The sequence below is a fragment of the Astatotilapia calliptera genome, chromosome 3 (assembly GCF_964374335.1).
Source record: "Astatotilapia calliptera chromosome 3, fAstCal68.1, whole genome shotgun sequence".
Lineage (NCBI taxonomy): Eukaryota > Metazoa > Chordata > Actinopteri > Cichliformes > Cichlidae > Astatotilapia > Astatotilapia calliptera.
The window spans coordinates 23,217,698-23,233,897 of NC_137424.1; the positions used below are offsets into that span (position 1 = coordinate 23,217,698).

At 58.3% G+C, this 16,200-nt stretch overlaps 8 non-coding genes across 8 annotated transcripts; all 8 read right to left on the minus strand.

Annotated features, from left to right (window-relative positions):
- Nucleotides 1–945: 945 nt before the first annotated feature.
- Nucleotides 946–1,064, minus strand: LOC145427633 (5S ribosomal RNA). The gene has a single exon (XR_013908175.1). It is a non-coding gene; the product is annotated as a 5S ribosomal RNA (ribosomal RNA).
- A 1,175-nt stretch (nucleotides 1,065–2,239) lies between these two features.
- Nucleotides 2,240–2,358, minus strand: LOC145426415 (5S ribosomal RNA). Its single transcript, XR_013907125.1, has one exon. It is a non-coding gene; the product is annotated as a 5S ribosomal RNA (ribosomal RNA).
- Nucleotides 2,359–6,378: 4,020 nt separating this feature from the next.
- LOC145427635 (5S ribosomal RNA) lies at nucleotides 6,379–6,497 on the minus strand. The gene has a single exon (XR_013908177.1). It is a non-coding gene; the product is annotated as a 5S ribosomal RNA (ribosomal RNA).
- Nucleotides 6,498–7,593: 1,096 nt separating this feature from the next.
- LOC145426942 (5S ribosomal RNA) lies at nucleotides 7,594–7,712 on the minus strand. The gene has a single exon (XR_013907663.1). It is a non-coding gene; the product is annotated as a 5S ribosomal RNA (ribosomal RNA).
- A 1,960-nt stretch (nucleotides 7,713–9,672) lies between these two features.
- On the minus strand, nucleotides 9,673–9,791 carry LOC145426551 (5S ribosomal RNA). The gene has a single exon (XR_013907261.1). It is a non-coding gene; the product is annotated as a 5S ribosomal RNA (ribosomal RNA).
- A 2,242-nt stretch (nucleotides 9,792–12,033) lies between these two features.
- On the minus strand, nucleotides 12,034–12,152 carry LOC145427260 (5S ribosomal RNA). Its single transcript, XR_013907992.1, has one exon. It is a non-coding gene; the product is annotated as a 5S ribosomal RNA (ribosomal RNA).
- Nucleotides 12,153–13,521: 1,369 nt separating this feature from the next.
- On the minus strand, nucleotides 13,522–13,640 carry LOC145427636 (5S ribosomal RNA). The gene has a single exon (XR_013908178.1). It is a non-coding gene; the product is annotated as a 5S ribosomal RNA (ribosomal RNA).
- Nucleotides 13,641–14,735: 1,095 nt separating this feature from the next.
- On the minus strand, nucleotides 14,736–14,854 carry LOC145426416 (5S ribosomal RNA). Its single transcript, XR_013907126.1, has one exon. It is a non-coding gene; the product is annotated as a 5S ribosomal RNA (ribosomal RNA).
- Between the last annotated feature and the right edge of the window lie 1,346 nt (nucleotides 14,855–16,200).

Below are 16,200 nucleotides of genomic sequence, written 5' to 3' on the forward strand. Positions count from 1 at the left end.
GGCCCTGGATTGTTGAAGATGGCCTCAGGAACCAGCACAGGGCCTGGTGTCTTGTACATGGCCACAGCTAGCAGCACAGGGCCTGGTTTGGTGAAAATGGCCTCGGCCAGAAGCGCAGGGCCTGGTGTGATGTGAGTGGCCTGAGCAAGAGCCACAGGCCCTGGTGTGGTGTAAGTGGCCTCAGCCAGAAGCCACAGGCCCTGGTGTGGTGTAAGTGGCCTCAGCCAGCAGCCACAGGCCCTGGTGTGGTGTAAGTGGCCTCAGCCAGCAGCCACAGGCCCTGGTGTGGTGTAAGTGGCCTCAGCCAGAGCCACAGGCCCTGGTGTGGTGTAAGTGGCCTCAGCCAGTGCCACAGGCCCTGGTGTGGTGTAAGTGACCTATATAGCAACTAATGCCCTGGTGTGGTGTAAGTGGCCTCAGCCAGCAGCCACAGGCCCTGGTGTGGTGTAAGTGGCCTCAGCCACTGCCACAGGCCCTGGTGTGGTGTAAGTGGCCTCAATAGCAACTAAGGCCCTGGTGTGGTGTAGGTGGCCTCAGCCAGCAGCCACAGGCCCTGGTGTGGTGTAAGTGGCCTCAGCCAGTGCCACAGGCCCTGGTGTGGTGTAAGTGGCCTGAGCAAGAGCCACAGACCATGGTGTGGTGTAATTGGTCTCAATAGCAACTAATGCTCTGGTGTGGTGTAAGTGGCCTCAGGCAGCAGCCACAGGCCCTGGTGTGGTGTAAGTGGCCTCAGCCAGCAGCCACAGGCCCTGATGTGGTGTAAGTGGCCCCAGCCGGTCACTCAGGCCCTGGTGTGGTGTAGGTGGCATCAGCTAGCAGCACAAGACATTGGAAAACAGCCAAAAGCAATGTCGTTAATGTGCCCTCATTAATGGGCAGCTGCTTTTGGTCTTTTAATACACCCCTTCTCTGGATCAAAAGCGGTTCAATGACATGAAAATGAAAGGCTTACAGCACCAGGTATTCCCAGGTAGTCTCCCATCCAAGTACTAACCAAGCCCAGCCCTGCTTAGCTTCCGAGATCAGACGAGGTCGGGCGTGCTCAGGGTGGTATGGCCGTAAGCTGCTGGCCCCAGCACAATGTCTCAATTTATGGATTCAACTGATTAGGTGGCAAGTACCTGAAGTTACGAAGACAATCCTTTAACCATACCTGCATGTTTGCATAATACCCTAACCCAAAGGCTCAGTTTAGCATTTATCTAACAGCACAGGCCCTGGATTGTTGAAGATGGCCTCAGGAACCAGCACAGGGCCTGGTGTGTTGTACATGGCCACAGCTAGCAGCACAGGGCCTGGTTTGGTGAAGATGGCCTCGGCCAGAAGCGCAGGGCCTGGTGTGATGTGAGTGGCCTGAGCAAGAGCCACAGGCCCTGGTGTGGTGTAAGTGGCCTCAGCCAGAAGCCACAGGCACTGGTGTGGTGTAAGTGGCCTCAGCCAGCAGCCACAGGCCCTGGTGTGGTGTAAGTGGCCTCAGCCAGCAGCCACAGGCCCTGGTGTGGTGTAAGTGGCCTCAGCCAGAGCCACAGGCCCTGGTGTGGTGTAAGTGGCCTCAGCCAGTGCCACAGGCCCTGGTGTGGTGTAAGTGGCCTGAGCAAGAGCCACAGACCCTGGTGTGGTGTAATTGGCCTCAATAGCAACTAATGCCCTGGTGTGGTGTAGGTGGCCTCAGCCAGCAGCCACAGGCCCTGGTGTGGTGTAAGTGGCCTCAGCCAGCAGCCACAGGCCCTGGTGTGGTGTAAGTGGCCTGAGCAAGAGCCACAGACCCTGGTGTGGTGTAATTGGCCTCAATAGCAACTAAGGCCCTGGTGTGGTGTAGGTGGCCTCAGCCAGCAGCCACAGGCCCTGGTGTGGTGTAAGTGGCCTCAGCCAGCAGCCACAGGCCCTGGTGTGGTGTAAGTGGCCTCAGCCAGCAGCCACAGGCCCTGATGTGGTGTAAGTGGCCTCAGCCAGAGCCACAGGCCCTGGTGTGGTGTAAGTGGCCTCAGCCAGCAGCCACAGGCCCTGGTGTGGTGTAAGTGGCCTCAGCCAGAGCCACAGGCCCTGATGTGGTGTAAGTGGCCCCAGCCGGTCACTCAGGCCCTGGTGTGGTGTAGGTGGCATCAGCTAGCAGCACAAGACATTGGAAAACAGCCAAAAGCAATGTCGTTAATGTGCCCTCATTAATGGGCAGCTGCTTTTGGTCTTTTAATACACCCCTTCTCTGGATCAAAAGCGGTTCAATGACATGAAAATGAAAGGCTTACAGCACCAGGTATTCCCAGGCAGTCTCCCATCCAAGTACTAACCAAGCCCAGCCCTGCTTAGCTTCCGAGATCAGACGAGGTCGGGCGTGCTCAGGGTGGTATGGCCGTAAGCTGCTGGCCCCAGCACAATGTCTCAATTTATGGATTCAACTGATTAGGTGGCAAGTACCTGAAGTTACGAAGACAATCCTTTAACCATACCTGCATGTTTCCATAATACCCTAACCCAAAGGCTCAGTTTAGCATTTATCTAACAGCACAGGCCCTGGTGTGTTGTACATGGCCACAGCTAGCAGCACAGGGCCTGGTTTGGTGAAGATGGCCTCGGCCAGAAGCGCAGGGCCTGGTGTGATGTGAGTGGCCTGAGCAAGAGCCACAGGCCCTGGTGTGGTGTAAGTGGCCTCAGCCAGAAGCCACAGGCACTGGTGTGGTGTAAGTGGCCTCAGCCAGCAGCCACAGGCCCTGGTGTGGTGTAAGTGGCCTCAGCCAGCAGCCACAGGCCCTGGTGTGGTGTAAATGGCCTCAGCCAGCAGCCACAGGCCCTGGTGTGGTGTAAGTGGCCTCAGCCAGAGCCACAGGCCCTGGTGTGGTGTAAGTGGCCTCAGCCAGTGCCACAGGCCCTGGTGTGGTGTAATTGGCCTCAATAGCAACTAATGCCCTGGTGAGGTGTAGGTGGCCTCAGCCAGCAGCCACAGGCCCTGGTGTGGTGTAAGTGGCCTCAGCCAGTGCCACAGGCCCTGGTGTGGTGTAAGGGGCCTCAATAGCAACTAATGCCCTGGTGTGGTGTAAGTGGCCTCAGCCAGCAGCCACAGGCACTGGTGTGGTGTAAGTGGCCTCAGCCAGCAGCCACAGGCCCTGGTGTGGTGTAAGTGGCCTCAGCCAGCAGCCACAGGCCCTGGTGTGGTGTAAGTGGCCTGAGCCAGCTGCCACAGGCCCTGGTGTGGTGTAAGTGGCCTCAGCCAGAAGCCACAGGTACTGGTGTTGTGTAAGTGCCCTCAGCCAGCAGCCACAGGCCCTGGTGTGGTGTAAGTGACCTCAGCCAGCAGCCACAGGCCCTGGTGTGGTGTAAGTGGCCTCAGCCAGCAGCCACAGGCCCTGGTGTGGTGTAAGTGGCCTCAGCCAGTGCCACAGGCCCTGGTGTGGTGTAAGTGGCCTGAGCAAGAGTCACAGACCCTGGTGTGGTGTAATTGGCCTCAATAGCAACTAATGCCCTGGTGTGGTGTAGGTGGCCTCAGCCAGCAGCCACAGGCCCTGGTGTGGTGTAAGTGGCCTCAGCCAGTGCCACAGGCCCTGGTGTGGTGTAAGGGGCCTCAATAGCAACTAATGCCCTGGTGTGGTGTAAGTGGCCTCAGCCAGCAGCCACAGGCACTGGTGTGGTGTAAGTGCCCTCAGCCAGCAGCCACAGGCCCTGGTGTGGTGTAAGTGGCCTCAGCCAGCAGCCACAGGCCCTGGTGTGGTGTAAGTGGCCTCAGCAAGAGCCACAGGCCCTGGTGTGGTGTAAGTGGCCTCAGCCAGAAGCCACAGGCACTGGTGTGGTGTAAGTGCCCTCAGCCAGCAGCCACAGGCACTGGTGTGGTGTAAGTGACCTCAGCCAGCAGCCACAGGCCCTGGTGTGGTGTAAGTGGCCTCAGCCAGCAGCCACAGGCCCTGGTGTGGTGTAAGTGGCCTCAGCCAGTGCCACAGGCCCTAGTGTGGTGTAAGTGGCCTGAGCAAGAGTCACAGACCCTGGTGTGGTGTAATTGGCCTCAATAGCAACTAATGCCCTGGTGTGGTGTAGGTGGCCTCAGCCAGCAGCCACAGGCCCTGGTGTGGTGTAAGTGGCCTCAGCCAGTGCCACAGGCCCTGATGTGGTGTAAGTGGCCTGAGCAAGAGCCACAGACCCTGGTGTGGTGTAATTGGCCTCAATAGCAACTAATGCCCTGGTGTGGTGTAAGTGGCCTCAGCCAGAAGCCACAGGCACTGGTGTGGTGTAAGTGGCCTCAGCCAGCAGCCACAGGCCCTGATGTGGTGTAAGTGGCCCCAGCCAGCAGCCACAGGCCCTGGTGTGGTGTAAGTGGCCTCAGCCAAAAGCCACAGGCACTGGTGTGGTGTAAGTGCCCTCAGCCAGCAGCCACAGGCACTGGTGTGGTGTAAGTGACCTCAGCCAGCAGCCACAGGCCCTGGTGTGGTGTAAGTGGCCTCAGCCAGCAGCCACAGGCCCTGGTGTGGTGTAAGTGGCCTCAGCCAGCAGCCACAGGCCCTGGTGTGGTGTAAGTGGCCTGAGCAAGAGCCACAGGCCCTGGTGTGGTGTAAGTGGCCTCAGCCAGAAGCCACAGGCACTGGTGTGGTGTAAGTGGCCTCAGCCAGCAGCCACAGTCCCTGGTGTGGTGAAAGTGGCCTCAGCCAGCAGCCACAGGCCCTGGTGTGGTGTAAATGGCCTCAGCCAGCAGCCACAGGCCCTGGTGTGGTGTAAGTGGCCTCAGCCAGAGCCACAGGCCATGGTGTGGTGTAAGTGGCCTCAGCCAGTGCCACAGGCCCTGGTGTGGTGTAAGTGGCCTGAGCAAGAGCCACAGACCCTGGTGTGGTGTAATTGGCCTCAATAGCAACTAATGCCCTGGTGTGGTGTAGGTGGCCTCAGCCAGCAGCCACAGGCCCTGGTGTGGTGTAAGTGGCCTCAGCCAGTGCCACAGGCCCTGGTGTGGTGTAAGGGGCCTCAATAGCAACTAATGCCCTGGTGTGGTGTAAGTGGCCTCAGCCACCAGCCACAGGCACTGGTGTGGTGTAAGTGGCCTCAGCCAGCAGCCACAGGCCCTGGTGTGGTGTAAGTGGCCTCAGCCAGCAGCCACAGGCCCTGGTGTGGTGTAAGTGGCCTGAGCCAGCTGCCACAGGCCGTAGTGTGGTGTAAGTGGCCTCAGCCAGAAGCCACAGGCACTGGTGTGGTGTAAGTGCCCTCAGCCAGCAGCCACACGCCCTGGTGTGGTGTAAGTGACCTCAGCCAGCAGCCAAAGGCCCTGGTGTGGTGTAAGTGGCCTCAGCCAGCAGCCACAGGCCCTGGTGTGGTGTAAGTGGCCTCAGCCAGTGCCACAGGCCCTGGTGTGGTGTAAGTGGCCTGAGCAAGAGTCACAGACCCTGGTGTGGTGTAATTGGCCTCAATAGCAACTAATGCCCTGGTGTGGTGTAGGTGGCCTCAGCCAGCAGCCACAGGCCCTGGTGTGGTGTAAGTGGCCTCAGCCAGTGCCACAGGCCCTGGTGTGGTGTAAGTGGCCTGAGCAAGAGCCACAGGCCCTGGTGTGGTGTAAGTGGCCTCAGCCAGAAGCCACAGGCACTGGTGTGGTGTAAGTGCCCTCAGCCAGCAGCCACAGGCACTGGTGTGGTGTAAGTGACCTCAGCCAGCAGCCACAGGCCCTGGTGTGGTGTAAGTGGCCTCAGCCAGCAGCCACAGGCCCTGGTGTGGTGTAAGTGGCCTCAGCCAGAAGCCACAGGCACTGGTGTGGTGTAAGTGCCCTCAGCCAGCAGCCACAGGCACTGGCGTGGTGTAAGTGACCTCAGCCAGCAGCCACATGCCCTGGTGTGGTGTAAGTGGCCTCAGCCAGCAGCCACAGGCCCTGGTGTGGTGTAAGTGGCCTCAGCCAGTGCCACAGGCCCTGGTGTGGTGTAAGTGGCCTGAGCAAGAGTCACAGACGCTGGTGTGGTGTAATTGGCCTCAATAGCAACTAATGCCCTGGTGTGGTGTAGGTGGCCTCAGCCAACAGCCACAGGCCCTGGTGTGGTGTAAGTGGCCTCAGCCAGTGCCACAGGCCATGGTGTGGTGTAAGTGGCCTGAGCAAGAGCCACAGACCCTGGTGTGGTGTAATTGGCCTCAATAGCAACTAATGCCCTGGTGTGGTGTAAGTGGCCTCAGCCAGCAGCCACAGGCCCTGGTGTGGTGTAAGTGGCCTCAGCCAGCAGCCACAGGCCCTGATGTGGTGTAAGTGGCCCCAGCCGGTCACTCAGGCCCTGGTGTGGTGTAGGTGGCATCAGCTAGCAGCACAAGACATTGGAAAACAGCCAAAAGCAATGTCGTTAATGTGCCCTCATTAATGGGCAGCTGCTTTTGGTCTTTTAATACACCCCTTCTCTGGATCAAAAGCTGTTCAATGACATGAAAATGAAAGGCTTACAGCACCAGGTATTCCCAGGTAGTCTCCCATCCAAGTACTAACCAAGCCCAGCCCTGCTTAGCTTCCGAGATCAGACGAGGTCGGGCGTGCTCAGGGTGGTATGGCCGTAAGCTGCTGGCCCCAGCACAATGTCTCAATTTATGGATTCAACTGATTAGGTGGCAAGTACCTGAAGTTACGAAGACAATCCTTTAACCATACCTGCATGTTTGCATAATACCCTAACCCAAAGGCTCAGTTTAGCATTTATCTAACAGCACAGGCCCTGGATTGTTGAAGATGGCCTCAGGAACCAGCACAGGGCCTGGTGTGTTGTACATGGCCACAGCTAGCAGCACAGGGCCTGGTTTGGTGAAAATGGCCTCGGCCAGAAGCGCAGGGCCTGGTGTGATGTGAGTGGCCTGAGCCAGAAGCCACAGGCACTGGTGTGGTGTAAGTGGCCTCAGCCAGCAGCCACAGGCCCTGGTGTGGTGTAAGTGGCCTCAGCCAGCAGCCACAGGCCCTGGTGTGGTGTAAGTGGCCTCAGCCAGCAGCCACAGGCCCTGGTGTGGTGTAAGTGGCCTCAGCCAGAGCCACAGGCCCTGGTGTGGTGTAAGTGGCCTCAGCCAGTGCCACAGGCCCTGGTGTGGTGTAAGTGGCCTGAGCAAGAGCCAAAGACCCTGGTGTGGTGTAATTGGCCTCAATAGCAACTAATGCCCTGGTGTGGTGTAGGTGGCCTCAGCCAGCAGCCACAGGCCCTGGTGTGGTGTAAGTGGCCTCAATAGCAACTAATGCCCTGGTGTGGTGTAAGTGGCCTCAGCCAGCAGCCACAGGCCCTGGTGTGGTGTAAGTGGCCTGAGCAAGAGCCACAGACCCTGGTGTGGTGTAATTGGCCTCAATAGCAACTAAGACCCTGGTGTGGTGTAGGTGGCCTCAGCCAGCAGCCACAGGCCCTGGTGTGGTGTAAGTGGCCTCAGCCAGCAGCCACAGGCCCTGGTGTGGTGTAAGTGGCCTCAGCCAGCAGCCACAGGCCCTGATGTGGTGTAAGTGGCCCCAGCCGGTCACTCAGGCCCTGGTGTGGTGTAGGTGGCATCAGCTAGCAGCACAAGACATTGGAAAACAGCCAAAAGCAATGTCGTTAATGTGCCCTCATTAATGGGCAGCTGCTTTTGGTCTTTTAATACACCCCTTCTCTGGATCAAAAGCGGTTCAATGACATGAAAATGAAAGGCTTACAGCACCAGGTATTCCCAGGCAGTCTCCCATCCAAGTACTAACCAAGCCCAGCCCTGCTTAGCTTCCAAGATCAGACGAGGTCGGGCGTGCTCAGGGTGGTATGGCCGTAAGCTGCTGGCCCCAGCACAATGTCTCAATTTATGGATTCAACTGATTAGGTGGCAAGTACCTGAAGTTACGAAGACAATCCTTTAACCATACCTGCATGTTTGCATAATACCCTAACCCAAAGGCTCAGTTTAGCATTTATCTAACAGCACAGGCCCTGGATTGTTGAAGATGGCCTCAGGAACCAGCACAGGGCCTGGTGTGTTGTACATGGCCACAGCTAGCAGCACAGGGCCTGGTTTGGTGAAGATGGCCTCAGCCAGAAGCCACAGGCACTGGTGTGGTGTAAGTGGCCTCAGCAAGCAGCCACAGGCCCTGGTGTGGTTTAAGTGGCCTCAGCCAGCAGCCACAGGCCCTGGTGTGGTGTAAGTGGCCTCAGCCAGAGCCACAGGCCCTGGTGTGGTGTAAGTGGCCTCAGCCAGTGCCACAGGCCCTGGTGTGGTGTAAGTGGCCTCAGCCAGTGCCACAGGCCCTGGTGTGGTGTAAGTGGCCTGAGCAAGAGCCACAGACCCTGGTGTGGTGTAACTGGCCTCAATAGCAACTAATGCCCTGGTGAGGTGTAGGTGGCCTCAGCCAGCAGCCACAGGCCCTGGTGTGGTGTAAGTGGCCTCAGCCAGTGCCACAGGCCCTGGTGTGGTGTAAGGGGCCTCAATAGCAACTAATGCCCTGGTGTGGTGTAAGTGGCCTCAGCCAGCAGCCACAGGCACTGGTGTGGTGTAAGTGGCCTCAGCCAGCAGCCACAGGCCCTGGTGTGGTGTAAGTGGCCTCAGCCAGCAGCCACAGGCCCTGGTGTGGTGTAAGTGGCCTGAGCCAGAAGCCACAGGCACTGGTGTGGTGTAAGTGGCCTCAGCCAGAAGCCACAGGCACTGGTGTGGTGTAAGTGCCCTCAGCCAGCAGCCACAGGCCCTGGTGTGGTGTAAGTGACCTCAGCCAGCAGCCACAGGCCCTGGTGTGGTGTAAGTGGCCTCAGCCAGCAGCCACAGGCCCTGGTGTGGTGTAAGTGGCCTCAGCCAGTGCCACAGGCCCTGGTGTGGTGTAAGTGGCCTGAGCAAGAGTCACAGACCCTGGTGTGGTGTAATTGGCCTCAATAGCAACTAATGCCCTGGTGTGGTGTAGGTGGCCTCAGCCAGCAGCCACAGGCCCTGGTGTGGTGTAAGTGGCCTCAATAGCAACTAATGCCCTGGTGTGGTGTAAGTGGCCTCAGCCAGCAGCCACAGGCCCTGGTGTGGTGTAAGTGGCCTCAGCCACTGCCACAGGCCCTGGTGTGGTGTAAGTGGCCTCAATAGCAACTAAGGCCCTGGTGTGGTGTAAGTGGCCTCAGCCAGTGCCACAGGCCCTGGTGTGGTGTAAGTGGCCTCAGCCAGCAGCCACAGGCCCTGGTGTGGTGTAAGTGGCCTCAGCCAGTGCCACAGGCCCTGGTGTGGTGTAAGTGGCCTCAGCCAGAGCCACAGGCCCTGGTGTGGTGTAAGTGGCCTCAGCCAGTGCCACAGGCCCTGGTGTGGTGTAAGTGGCCTGAGCAAGAGCCACAGACCCTGGTGTGGTGTAATTGGCCTCAATAGCAACTAATGCCCTGGTGTGGTGTAGGTGGCCTCAGCCAGCAGCCACAGGCCCTGGTGTGGTGTAAGTGGCCTCAATAGCAACTAATGCCCTGGTGTGGTGTAAGTGGCCTCAGCCAGCAGCCACAGGCCCTGGTGTGGTGTAAGTGGCCTCAGCCAGCAGCCACAGGCCCTGGTGTGGTGTAAGTGGCCTCAGCCAGCAGCCACAGGCCCTGATGTGGTGTAAGTGGCCCCAGCCGGTCACTCAGGCCCTGGTGTGGTGTAGGTGGCATCAGCTAGCAGCACAAGACATTGGAAAACAGCCAAAAGCAATGTCCTTAATGTGCCCTCATTAATGGGCAGCTGCTTTTGGTCTTTTAATACACCCCTTCTCTGGATCAAAAGCGGTTCAATGACATGAAAATGAAAGGCTTACAGCACCAGGTATTCCCAGGGAGTCTCCCATCCAAGTACTAACCAAGCCCAGCCCTGCTTAGCTTCCGAGATCAGACGAGGTCGGGCGTGCTCAGGGTGGTATGGCCGTAAGCTGCTGGCCCCAGCACAATGTCTCAATTTATGGATTCAACTGATTAGGTGGCAAGTACCTGAAGTTACGAAGACAATCCTTTAACCATACCTGCATGTTTGCATAATACCCTAACCCAAAGGCTCAGTTTAGCATTTATCTAACAGCACAGGCCCTGGTGTGTTGTACATGGCCACAGCTAGCAGCACAGGGCCTGGTTTGGTGAAGATGGCCTCGGCCAGAAGCGCAGGGCCTGGTGTGATGTGAGTGGCCTGAGCAAGAGCCACAGGCCCTGGTGTGGTGTAAGTGGCCTCAGCCAGCAGCCACAGGCCCTGGTGTGGTGTAAGTGGCCTCAGCCAGCAGCCACAGGCCCTGGTGTGGTGTAAATGGCCTCAGCCAGCAGCCACAGGCCCTGGTGTGGTGTAAGTGGCCTCAGCCAGAGCCACAGGCCCTGGTGTGGTGTAAGTGGCCTCAGCCAGTGCCACAGGCCCTGGTGTGGTGTAGGTGGCCTGAGCAAGAGCCACAGACCCTGGTGTGGTGTAATTGGCCTCAATAGCAACTAATGCCCTGGTGAGGTGTAAGTGGCCTCAGCCAGCAGCCACAGGCCCTGGTGTGGTGTAAGTGGCCTCAGCCAGTGCCACAGGCCCTGGTGTGGTGTAAGGGGCCTCAATAGCAACTAATGCCCTGGTGTGGTGTAAGTGGCCTCAGCCAGCAGCCACAGGCACTGGTGTGGTGTAAGTGGCCTCAGCCAGCAGCCACAGGCCCTGGTGTGGTGTAAGTGGCCTCAGCCAGCAGCCACAGGCCCTGGTGTGGTGTAAGTGGCCTGAGCCAGCTGCCACAGGCCCTGGTGTGGTGTAAGTGGCCTCAGCCAGAAGCCACAGGCACTGGTGTGGTGTAAGTGCCCTCAGCCAGCAGCCACAGGCCCTGGTGTGGTGTAAGTGACCTCAGCCAGCAGCCACAGGCCCTGGTGTGGTGTAAGTGGCCTCAGCCAGCAGCCACAGGCCCTGGTGTGGTGTAAGTGGCCTCAGCCAGTGCCAAAGGCCCTGGTGTGGTGTAAGTGGCCTCAGCCAGTGCCAAAGGCCCTGGTGTGGTGTAAGTGGCCTGAGCAAGAGTCACAGACCCTGGTGTGGTGTAATTGGCCTCAATAGCAACTAATGCCCTGGTGTGGTGTAGGTGGCCTCAGCCAGCAGCCACAGGCCCTGGTGTGGTGTAAGTGGCCTCAGCCAGTGCCACAGGCCCTGGTGTGGTGTAAGGGGCCTCAATAGCAACTAATGCCCTGGTGTGGTGTAAGTGGCCTCAGCCAGCAGCCACAGGCACTGGTGTGGTGTAAGTGCCCTCAGCCAGCAGCCACAGGCCCTGGTGTGGTGTAAGTGGCCTCAGCCAGCAGCCACAGGCCCTGGTGTGGTGTAAGTGGCCTCAGCCAGAAGCCACAGGCACTGGTGTGGTGTAAGTGCCCTCAGCCAGCAGCCACAGGCACTGGTGTGGTGTAAGTGACCTCAGCCAGCAGCCACAGGCCCTGGTGTGGTGTAAGTGGCCTCAGCCAGCAGCCACAGGCCCTGGTGTGGTGTAAGTGGCCTCAGCCAGAAGCCACAGGCACTGGTGTGGTGTAAGTGCCCTCAGCCAGCAGCCACAGGCACTGGTGTGGTGTAAGTGACCTCAGCCAGCAGCCACAGGCCCTGGTGTGGTGTAAGTGGCCTCAGCCAGCAGCCACAGGCCCTGGTGTGGTGTAAGTGGCCTCAGCCAGTGCCACAGGCCCTAGTGTGGTGTAAGTGGCCTGAGCAAGAGTCACAGACCCTGGTGTGGTGTAATTGGCCTCAATAGCAACTAATGCCCTGGTGTGGTGTAGGTGGCCTCAGCCAGCAGCCACAGGCCCTGGTGTGGTGTAAGTGGCCTCAGCCAGTGCCACAGGCCCTGATGTGGTGTAAGTGGCCTGAGCAAGAGCCACAGACCCTGGTGTGGTGTAATTGGCCTCAATAGCAACTAATGCCCTGATGTGGTGTAAGTGGCCTCAGCCAGCAGCCACAGGCCCTGGTGTGGTGTAAGTGGCCTCAGCCAGCAGCCACAGGCCCTGATGTGGTGTAAGTGGCCCCAGCCGGTCACTCAGGCCCTGGTGTGGTGTAGGTGGCATCAGCTAGCAGCACAAGACATTGGAAAACAGCCAAAAGCAATGTCGTTAATGTGCCCTCATTAATGGGCAGCTGCTTTTGGTCTTTTAATACACCCCTTCTCTGGATCAAAAGCGGTTCAATGACATGAAAAAGAAAGGCTTACAGCACCAGGTATTCCCAGGCAGTCTCCCATCCAAGTACTAAACAAGCCCAGCCCTGCTTAGCTTCCGAGATCAGACGAGGTCGGGCGTGCTCAGGGTTGTATGGCCGTAAGCTGCTGGCCCCAGCACAATGTCTCAATTTATGGATTCAACTGATTAGGTGGCAAGTACCTGAAGTTACGAAGACAATCCTTTAACCATACCTGCATGTTTGCATAATACCCTAACCCAAAGGCTCAGTTTAGCATTTATCTAACAGCACAGGCCCTGGATTGTTGAAGATGGCCTCAGGAACCAGCACAGGGCCTGGTGTGTTGTACATGGCCACAGCTAGCAGCACAGGGCCTGGTTTGGTGAAGATGGCCTCGGCCAGAAGCGCAGGGCCTGGTGTGATGTGAGTGGCCTGAGCAAGAGCCACAGGCCCTGGTGTGGTGTAAGTGGCCTCAGCCAGAAGCCACAGGCACTGGTGTGGTGTAAGTGGCCTCAGCCAGCAGCCACAGTCCCTGGTGTGGTGTAAGTGGCCTCAGCCAGCAGCCACAGGCCCTGGTGTGGTGTAAGTGGCCTCAGCCAGCAGCCACAGGCCCTGGTGTGGTGTAAGTGGCCTCAGCCAGCAGCCACAGGCCCTTGTGTGGTGTAAGTGGCCTCAGCCAGTGCCACAGGCCCTGGTGTGGTGTAAGGGGCCTCAATAGCAACTAATGCCCTGGTGTGGTGTAAGTGGCCTCAGCCAGCAGCCACAGGCCCTGGTGTGGTGTAAGTGGCCTCAGCCAGTGCCACAGGCCCTGGTGTGCTGTAAGTGGCCTCAGCCAGTGCCACAGACCATGGTGTGGTGTAATTGGCCTCAATAGCAACTAATGCCCTGGTGTGGTGTAGGTGGCCTCAGCCAGCAGCCACAGGCCCTGGTGTGGTGTAAGTGGCCTCAATAGCAACTAATGCCCTGGTGTGGTGTAAGTGGCCTCAGCCAGCAGCCACAGGCCCTGGTGTGGTGTAAGTGGCCTCAGCCACTGCCACAGGCCCTGGTGTGGTGTAAGTGGCCTCAATAGCAACTAAGGCCCTGGTGTGGTGTAGGTGGCCTCAGCCAGCAGCCACAGGCCCTGGTGTGGTGTAAGTGGCCTCAGCCAGTGCCACAGGCCCTGGTGTGGTGTAAGTGGCCTGAGCAAGAGCCACAGACCCTGGTGTGGTGTAATTGGTCTCAATAGCAACTAATGCTCTGGTGTGGTGTAAGTGGCCTCAGCCAGCAGCCACAGGCCCTGGTGTGGTGTAAGTGGCCTCAGCCAGCAGCCACAGGCCCTGATGTGGTGTAAGTGGCCCCAGCCGGTCACTCAGGCCCTGGTGTGGTGTAGGTGGCATCAGCTAGCAGCACAAGACATTGGAAAACAGCCAAAAGCAATGTCGTTAATGTGCCCTCATTAATGGGCAGCTGCTTTTGGTCTTTTAATACACCCCTTCTCTGGATCAAAAGCGGTTCAATGACATGAAAATGAAAGGCTTACAGCACCAGGTATTCCCAGGTAGTCTCCCATCCAAGTACTAACCAAGCCCAGCCCTGCTTAGCTTCCGAGATCAGACGAGGTCGGGCGTGCTCAGGGTGGTATGGCCGTAAGCTGCTGGCCCCAGCACAATGTCTCAATTTATGGATTCAACTGATTAGGTGGCAAGTACCTGAAGTTACGAAGACAATCCTTTAACCATACCTGCATGTTTGCATAATACCCTAACCCAAAGGCTCAGTTTAGCATTTATCTAACAGCACAGGCCCTGGATTGTTGAAGATGGCCTCAGGAACCAGCACAGGGCCTGGTGTGTTGTACATGGCCACAGCTAGCAGCACAGGGCCTGGTTTGGTGAAGATGGCCTCGGCCAGAAGCGCAGGGCCTGGTGTGATGTGAGTGGCCTGAGCAAGAGCCACAGGCCCTGGTGTGGTGTAAGTGGCCTCAGCCAGAAGCCACAGGCACTGGTGTGGTGTAAGTGGCCTCAGCCAGCAGCCACAGGCCCTGGTGTGGTGTAAGTGGCCTCAGCCAGCAGCCACAGGCCCTGGTGTGGTGTAAGTGGCCTCAGCCAGAGCCACAGGCCCTGGTGTGGTGTAAGTGGCCTCAGCCAGTGCCACAGGCCCTGGTGTGGTGTAAGTGGCCTGAGCAAGAGCCACAGACCCTGGTGTGGTGTAATTGGCCTCAATAGCAACTAATGCCCTGGTGTGGTGTAGGTGGCCTCAGCCAGCAGCCACTGGCCCTGGTGTGGTGTAAGTGGCCTCAATAGCAACTAATGCCCTGGTGTGGTGTAAGTGGCCTCAGCCAGCAGCCACAGGCCCTGGTGTGGTGTAAGTGGCCTGAGCAAGAGCCACAGACCCTGGTGTGGTGTAATTGGCCTCAATAGCAACTAAGGCCCTGGTGTGGTGTAGGTGGCCTCAGCCAGCAGCCACAGGCCCTGGTGTGGTGTAAGTGGCCTCAGCCAGCAGCCACAGGCCCTGGTGTGGTGTAAGTGGCCTCAGCCAGCAGCCACAGGCCCTGATGTGGTGTAAGTGGCCCCAGCCGGTCACTCAGGCCCTGGTGTGGTGTAGGTGGCATCAGCTAGCAGCACAAGACATTGGAAAACAGCCAAAAGCAATGTCGTTAATGTGCCCTCATTAATGGGCAGCTGCTTTTGGTCTTTTAATACACCCCTTCTCTGGATCAAAAGCGGTTCAATGACATGAAAATGAAAGGCTTACAGCACCAGGTATTCCCAGGCAGTCTCCCATCCAAGTACTAACCAAGCCCAGCCCTGCTTAGCTTCCGAGATCAGACGAGGTCGGGCGTGCTCAGGGTGGTATGGCCGTAAGCTGCTGGCCCCAGCACAATGTCTCAATTTATGGATTCAAGTGATTAGGTGGCAAGTACCTGAAGTTACGAAGACAATCCTATAACCATAACTGCATGTTTGCATAATACCCTAACCCAAAGGCTCAGTTTAGCATTTATCTAACAGCACAGGCCCTGGTGTGTTGTACATGGCCACAGCTAGCAGCACAGGGCCTGGTTTGGTGAAGATGGCCTCGGCCAGAAGCGCAGGGCCTGGTGTGATGTGAGTGGCCTGAGCAAGAGCCACAGGCCCTGGTGTGGTGTAAGTGGCCTCAGCCAGAAGCCACAGGCACTGGTGTGCTGTAAGTGGCCTCAACCAGCAGCCACAGGCCCTGGTGTGGTGTAAGTGGCCTCAGCCAGCAGCCACAGGCCCTGGTGTGGTGTAAATGGCCTCAGCCAGCAGCCACAGGCCCTGGTGTGGTGTAAGTGGCCTCAGCCAGAGCCACAGGCCCTGGTGTGGTGTAAGTGGCCTCAGCCAGTGCCACAGGCCCTGGTGTGGTGTAAGTGGCCTGAGCAAGAGCCACAGACCCTGGTGTGGTGTAATTGGCCTCAATAGCAACTAATGCCCTGGTGAGGTGTAGGTGGCCTCAGCCAGCAGCCACAGGCCCTGGTGTGGTGTAAGTGGCCTCAGCCAGTGCCACAGGCCCTGGTGTGGTGTAAGGGGCCTCAATAGCAACTAATGCCCTGGTGTGGTGTAAGTGGCCTCAGCCAGCAGCCACAGGCCCTGGTGTGGTGTAAATGGCCTCAGCCAGCAGCCACAGGCCCTGGTGTGGTGTAAGTGGCCTCAGCCAGAGCCACAGGCCCTGGTGTGGTGTAAGTGGCCTCAGCCAGTGCCACAGGCCCTGGTGTGGTGTAAGTGGCCTGAGCAAGAGCCACAGACCCTGGTGTGGTGTAATTGGCCTCAATAGCAACTAATGCCCTGGTGAGGTGTAGGTGGCCTCAGCCAGCAGCCACAGGCCCTGGTGTGGTGTAAGTGGCCTCAGCCAGTGCCACAGGCCCTGGTGTGGTGTAAGGGGCCTCAATAGCAACTAATGCCCTGGTGTGGTGTAAGTGGCCTCAGCCAGCAGCCACAGGCCCTGGTGTGGTGTAAGTGGCCTCAGCCAGCAGCCACAGGCCCTGGTGTGGTGTAAGTGGCCTGAGCCAGCTGCCACAGGCCCTGGTGTGGTGTAAGTGGCCTCAGCCAGAAGCCACAGGCACTGGTGTGGTGTAAGTGCCCTCAGCCAGCAGCCACAGGCCCTGGTGTGGTGTAAGTGACCTCAGCCAGCAGCCACAGGCCCTGGTGTGGTGTAAGTGGCCTCAGCCAGCAGCCACAGGCACTGGTGTGGTGT